This window comes from Tupaia chinensis, unplaced genomic scaffold, assembly GCF_000334495.1.
Source record: "Tupaia chinensis unplaced genomic scaffold, TupChi_1.0 Scaffold000380_1, whole genome shotgun sequence".
NCBI classification, from domain to species: domain Eukaryota; kingdom Metazoa; phylum Chordata; class Mammalia; order Scandentia; family Tupaiidae; genus Tupaia; species Tupaia belangeri.
In genome coordinates this window covers 575,852-582,417 of record NW_006159882.1, presented here as the reverse complement: position 1 = coordinate 582,417, position 6,566 = coordinate 575,852, and the positions used below count along the sequence as shown (strand labels likewise).

Sequence of the window (6,566 nt, the reverse complement as noted above, 5' to 3'; positions counted from 1 at the left end):
CTGGAATCTTCAGTTCACTATATGGGAGTTCACTGCCTTAATACCATGCCACCTGCTGGCCCCTGGTCAAGTTTTTAAAAAAGAACAAAATCCTCATGATCTCACCTAATTATTGGTGTGTATATTCCATGAGGTCAGGGAATTTAATTTTTTTTTCAGGCTTAATTCACGTTATTTTTCTTGTATAAAAACACTATATTGTGGCCACAGCTGAAGCCTGGATTCTCTACATGGAGACTCTGGTATGGGTATTGACCAAATGGTCAGTGAATTCCTGATAGGTGACTTGGTGAACATGGTCTCTTTCCAGAGGTCAGATAACTGTAGGACTTAGAGATGGCACCAAAAGTGGCCTTGGTAAACTTGTCTGTGGTGGTGGTGCAGCCCAAGCTGAGGAGTAGCAGTCTTGGATGTCAGCCATCAGCAGCAGCTTCTTGGGTACAGGTGCTGAGATGATGCCAGTGCCTCTGGGGTCGGGAGTGAGGAGCACCAGCACAGACCCATAGCGGCCAGTCACCCTGCAAGGAACAGTGTGGGGCTTGCCAATCTTGTTCCCCAAGTAGCCTCTTCGCATGGGATGATGGAGAGCTTGGCCAGAATGTTGGCCCCTTGGATGGCAGTGGTTACCTCCTTAGAGCACTTCACACTGAAGTCAATGTGTCCATTGTAGTTCCTGATGGTGACAAACAATTTGAACCTAGTCCGCTGGCCAGCAGCAGTCTGTTTTGCACAGGCATAATCTTCAAAACATCATCTTTGAGAAATGCTCCCAGAAAAATGTCAATAATCTCAGACTCCTTGATGGGCAGGGAGAAAAGATAGATCCCTTTCAGGCACTTGATCTTCATGGCTTTGACCAGGAAGCCCAGCTTGGTAACCGAGATCCACTCCTTGTCCTTAGTCTTGCCTCTCTGAGTTCTGCGGCCTCAGCTCCAACCCCAGCCACAACCCCGGCCACAACCCTAACCCCAGGCCTTCCATGGAATCCTCTACCAAAGCCACCATGCCCTCTGGGCCCTTCCACTGCACCAGCATCATCCGCCATTTGGTGCTTTCTCAGACAAGAAGGGCACTTTAATTTTGTTTGTAATAATATATCCAACACCTAGAACACTGACGGAAATGAATGAACTGTCATTGAATAATTGAATATCATCCTATTTCCCTACAATATTAGGAGAGAGTTTATAAGGAAAGACATATCATGACTATCAATCAGTTTATTTTATGTAGACATGCATAGGTTAACAGCCAAGAAGAGGAAGAAAGGAAAGGAGAGCAGCCAGTATTTGTTGTGTGCCTACTTATGCCAAGTACTTTAAGGACATTACTTTTAATCCTCATAGCACCCTCTAAGATAGATCTTAATATCCCCATTCTGAGATAAGGGCACTGGGGTACAGATACATTAGAGACTTTCCTAACAGAATGATTGATTGCCATAACTAAAATTTAAATCTAAATTGGGGTTGTTTGACTGAAGAGTCTGTTTACTGCATGGTGTTCCTTCAAACTTCAAAAATAAAAATGTAAGTGGCAACCCTAAATGCAGAGGACAGTGGGAAAATAGAGATAGTAGAAGACAGTTCCATCAAAAAGGAACATAATTGCTCTGGTTTGTTTTTTTGTTGTTGTTGTTTTTATTTTTTTACCATAGGGCACATGGGCTCACTGGACAGAGTGAGAGAGAAAGTGAGAAATCACCCCTGGAAAGATGGCTACTTCCCAATCCCTTCTCGTCTATGCTCCTCCTAGGATTTTTGGGCACTCAGGCATCATGGTTTTCAAGTCTCCAGGTCTGGGACTCAAACCACATGGAGTCATGTGAGATTCCAGTGCCTTAATCACCATGTCATATGCTGGCCCCAGTGCTTCTGTTTTAAAAGGAACAAGCAGATGGCTAAATGGTTAAATCACTGAACTCCCACATGGCTAACCACGGTTTGAGTCTCAGACCCGGAGGTGTGAAACTCACACTGGGTGCATGTGCATACATGCACAAAATGCCAAAAAGAGAAAAGATGAGTGTGGTCATTCTCCCAGTGGGGTGGTGATGATTTCTTACTTTCTGTCTCTCTGTCTCTCCAGCAAGTGCATGAATCCTATGGCAAAAATCTCTCTCAATTAAAAAAAAAAACTAACATGAAAGTGATTCAGAAATGTAATAGTGAACACTCAAGCTTTTTTTTTTTTGGAGAGGTTTTTGCTATGGGGCGCGTGTGCTTGCCAGACAGAGAGAGACAGAGAGACAGAAAGTGAGAAATCACCCCCACGCCGCAATCTCTTCTCCTCCATTCTCCTCTCGGGATCTTGGGCACGCACGCACACGTGCCCAGCGTGAGTTTTAAGCCACCAGGTCTGGGACGCGAACCGTGGTCGACTATGTGCGCGGTCGACTACGTGGGAGTCCAGCGACATAGCCATTACGCTAACTGCTGGTCCCCAACACTCAAGCTATTTTTGAAACTCATTGGTTCTAACTTTAGTGTATCATTCTAATTGCAATATATTTAATAGGTTATTGAGTTCGCACACATCGATAATACCATATGGAGAAAACCTACTAGCAAACTCTGATATGTTTTCCCTATTGGAATTTCCAGATGACTTGGAGTAGTTTTCTCAGTTCTAACTGATTTCAATAACTTCAATATTAACTCAGCAGTTGCAATTTCTGGAAAAGTACAACTGGTGATTCAGAAAATAAGCAAGATAGAAAATTAAACTAGAAGCTCCAGCTTCTAGGGTAACTTGTGGCCATGAAATCAAATGTTAGAAAAGTTCATCTGAGTTGCATTGACTGTGTGCTATCAGAATTTTACCTCAACAAGTTGGAGAAAGTCATACTGCACCCTTAGGAGGAAAGAGTTAAATGGAATTGAATTAAAGTTCTTAGGTTGATCAGACAGTATGCTAATAAGCAATCTGCTTCCCAAGTCACACTATCTAACTTGATGGAAAGGGACATGGCTGACACCTGCAAAGGGGTTTTAGACACGCTACATGGATACAGAACATGTTTGGGCAAATCAACTAAGTCAAGCTAATGTTAAGTTGATGTGAATATTATCTAGTCCAGATATACAGAACCCAATGTGATAAATGCAAGTCACGTTCTGTTACCAATAACAAAAATATTACTATATGTAAGTCAATAAACATTGGTTTATTAGTTAATAGTTATCACCAGGTCAAATTGGAAGGAAGACTGACTCAAAAGAGAGTTAAACACAGTAACTGAACTTAAAAATTGAGAATAACAAATGAGCACAATAAAATTGGGCAAATTTAATCATAAAACCCAACCTCTCAATTCCAATCAAATAGGCAATTCTAACACCTTCAGAGTTATATTCTCTTACAGTATTGAAGGACAATTACTTATCTGATAGCCCTCTACCTACAAAAACGAATTCATAAATAAAAACATAAAAATACAGGAGCCAGCAGGTGGCATAATGGTTACAGCACTGGACTCCCATGTGGTCAGCCACAATTGGAGTACTAGGTCCAGTGGCTTGGAACTCACATTAGGTGCATGTGCGTGTGTGCCAAACGTCCTGAGAGGAGAATGGAAGAGATGGTATTACAGTATGATCATCCACCCTGGATGGTGAGTTCTCATTTTCTGTCTCCTGTCTCTTTCTCTTTTTCAAAAGAAAAAAAAATAAACAAAAATACAAGCCAAAAAATGAACAAAAATGTTATACTGATTTCATAAATCAGCTACATTTTCTGTGACCAAATTGTAACATCATTTTTATTTTATTTGTAAAAACAGCATCAGTTGCCTACCAACATATTGATCTACCTCTCTCTCTCTTTTTTTTAAGGTTTTCACCACCACAGGATGTGTGCATACGCCGGAGAGAAACAGAGAGAAATAGCGAAAGGGGGCAAGTAGGTGGTGTGGTGGTAAAGGGTACTGGACTCCCACATGGCCAACCGCAGCTCTAGTCCCAGACCTGGTGGCTTGCTTTCTCACCACCACCACCCCTCTCTGTCCCTCTCTAGTCAAATGGAATGAATTAATTAATTAATTAATTAATTAAAAAAAAGAAAGAAATAGTGAGAGGAAAGTGAGAAATTAACCCCCAGGAGGGTTGGCCACATAGCAATCCTTTGTCTTCCATTCTCTTCCTGGGATTTTGGGCAAGTATGCATACCCACTCTGTGTGATTTTTCATGGCACCATGTCCGGAACTTGATCTGCAATCAGCCATGTGGGACTCCAGCATTTTAACCACCGTACCAACTGCTGGCCCCATGTACCTCTCTTTTTTAAATAGCTTTACTTAGATATAATTTATAGACCATAAAACATACCATAATTATACGATTCATTTACTCTTAGGACATTTGTAGAATTGTGCAATTATCACCATAATCCAGTTTTAGGACATTTCTGTTACCAAAAAAGGATCTCTCATGCCAATTGATTGGCCTTTCCATTTATTCAGCTTTTGTTTAATATCTTTTACATTTCCTTGTTGTAATACATTTAGGAATACTTTTTTATGTTTTTATGCTACTGTACATGGAATGTTTTTTCTTATTTTCACTTAAAACTTTTTTTCTTAGTATACAAAACTCCAACTGATCTTTTCATCCTATGACTTGGCTGACGTTTTTTGCCTTTTTTTTTTTTAAGTTCTAAAGTTTGGGATTTTGGGGGGTTTTTTTTGTCTTTTAGGTATTTTTGTTTTTTGAGTTCTTTTGGTTTTTGCTACAGGGCGCATGCCCTCACCAGAAAGAGAGAGACAGAGAGACAGAAAGAGAAAAATCACCTCCGAGGTGGGGATGGCCACGCCGCAATCCCTTCTCCTTCATTCTCCTCTCGGAATCTTGGGCATGCATGCATGCGCGAATTTAAGCCACCGAGTCCAGGACTCCAACCACAGTCAACTACATGGGAGTCCAGCGACATAACCATTATGCCAACTGTTGGTCCCTTCTCTTGGATTTTCTATGCATAGGGTCATGTTGCTGTTTTGTTTTGTTTTGTTTTGTGTTTTGTTTTTCTTTTGATGACCTTCCTAGCACCTATGGTATCTTTTGTGCCCTTACAGGATAGGAACTGATATCTGTGCTCAATTTTGTTTTCAGCTGGGTTCTCAGGGATCACCCTGACTGCACAGCGGTTGGCTAACCAATACTTGATCAGAGAATATGTTCAAATATTCGACCCAATAATTCCACTTCTTGCTTATGAGTCTTCAGGAGCTACAGAGCACTTTTTAAACCTCCCCTGGCTTTTACTTTCTGCTAGGCTCTAACGTTTTGTTTTGTTTTGTGTTTTGTTTTCCTGCTTGTGTACTCAGCCTCCCAGTCAGTCAGGCGACGTGAAGAGCTTCTCTAGCCCCTGTGTTGTCTCATTTCCAGGATCTCTCATTAAATATCTTTCTTTTCATCTGGTCTGCTTCTTGCCTTAATGGGACTATAACCCCAGCTTGAGAAAGCGGTGGGCTTTCTCCATTTATTTTCTTCCAAGTTCGCTATTTTTACTGACAACACTGGGCTTGGATTTTTTTTTACTCTCTAATCCAAATTAAGCCAGCCCTGTCTAGCAGTAAAACTGATTTTTTCACAGCTAGCCCTTCCCTGAATTTTACTACTGAGCTAACCAGGCTGAAGGATGGCATGGAAGGAAGTTGGGAAAGAAATAGCCCCAGGCAAGAAACCACAGCCTCCCGCTATTCTTACCTAACATTCAGCAGCTTATATGAATAAGTAGTTCTCAATTTGCTGTTTGTCTCTGGTTGACTTCTGGAGGTTGTTTTTAACAATTTTATCCAGTTTTATGGTTGTTTTTGAAAAGAGGACTTGCCAGCCTCCCTTCCTCCACCATCACAGAATGTCCTGTCTCAACCTACCTCTCTTTTGTGTCTTCTGTAATGCTTTCTGCTTTGGGCTTTTTACTTGACATTTCTGAGTATATTTAATTATTAAGACTTTTTCTTCACCATCTGTAATCATTGACTTTAGTCTGTTTTCTTTCTAGAATGTATTTGCCTTTTTTCCATTTTTACATTTGCCATTTAGTATGTATATTTTTTATTCCTTTTAAGGTACTTAGTATTTAGAAATAACTTACATCATGGGAACCAGCAGTTAGCGTAATGACTATGTCGCTGGACTCCCACGTAGTCGACCGCGGTTCGTGTCCCGGACCCAGTGGCTTAAAACTCACGCCGGGCGGGTGTCCGTGTGTGCCCAAGATCCCGAGAGGAGAATGGAGGAGAAGGGATTGCAGCGTGACCATCCCCCCTGGGGGGTGATTTCTCGCTTTCTGTCTCTATGTCTCTCTCTGTCTGTCTGGTGAGTGCACGCGCCCTATAGCGAAAACCTCTCAAAAAAACAAAGAAAAAAGAAAAGAAAAAGAAAAGAAAAAAGAAATAACTTACATCAGACTATTACTTTACATAGAGGAATAAAATGCATAGTTGTTTTCTTCGTTAAAAAAAAAAAAGATGAATGACCTGTATTTAACTTTTATTAGAATTTCATGTTGTTCTTCTTATTTTGAAAAAATATTTGATATCTTATTAGAACAAATGATAAACTCA

At 40.8% G+C, this 6,566-nt stretch overlaps 1 pseudogene; it reads right to left on the bottom strand.

The window, feature by feature from the left end:
• Positions 1-226: 226 nt before the first annotated feature.
• Positions 227-5,926, bottom strand: LOC102475930 (40S ribosomal protein S2 pseudogene; annotated as a pseudogene).
• Positions 5,927-6,566: the final 640 nt, after the last annotated feature.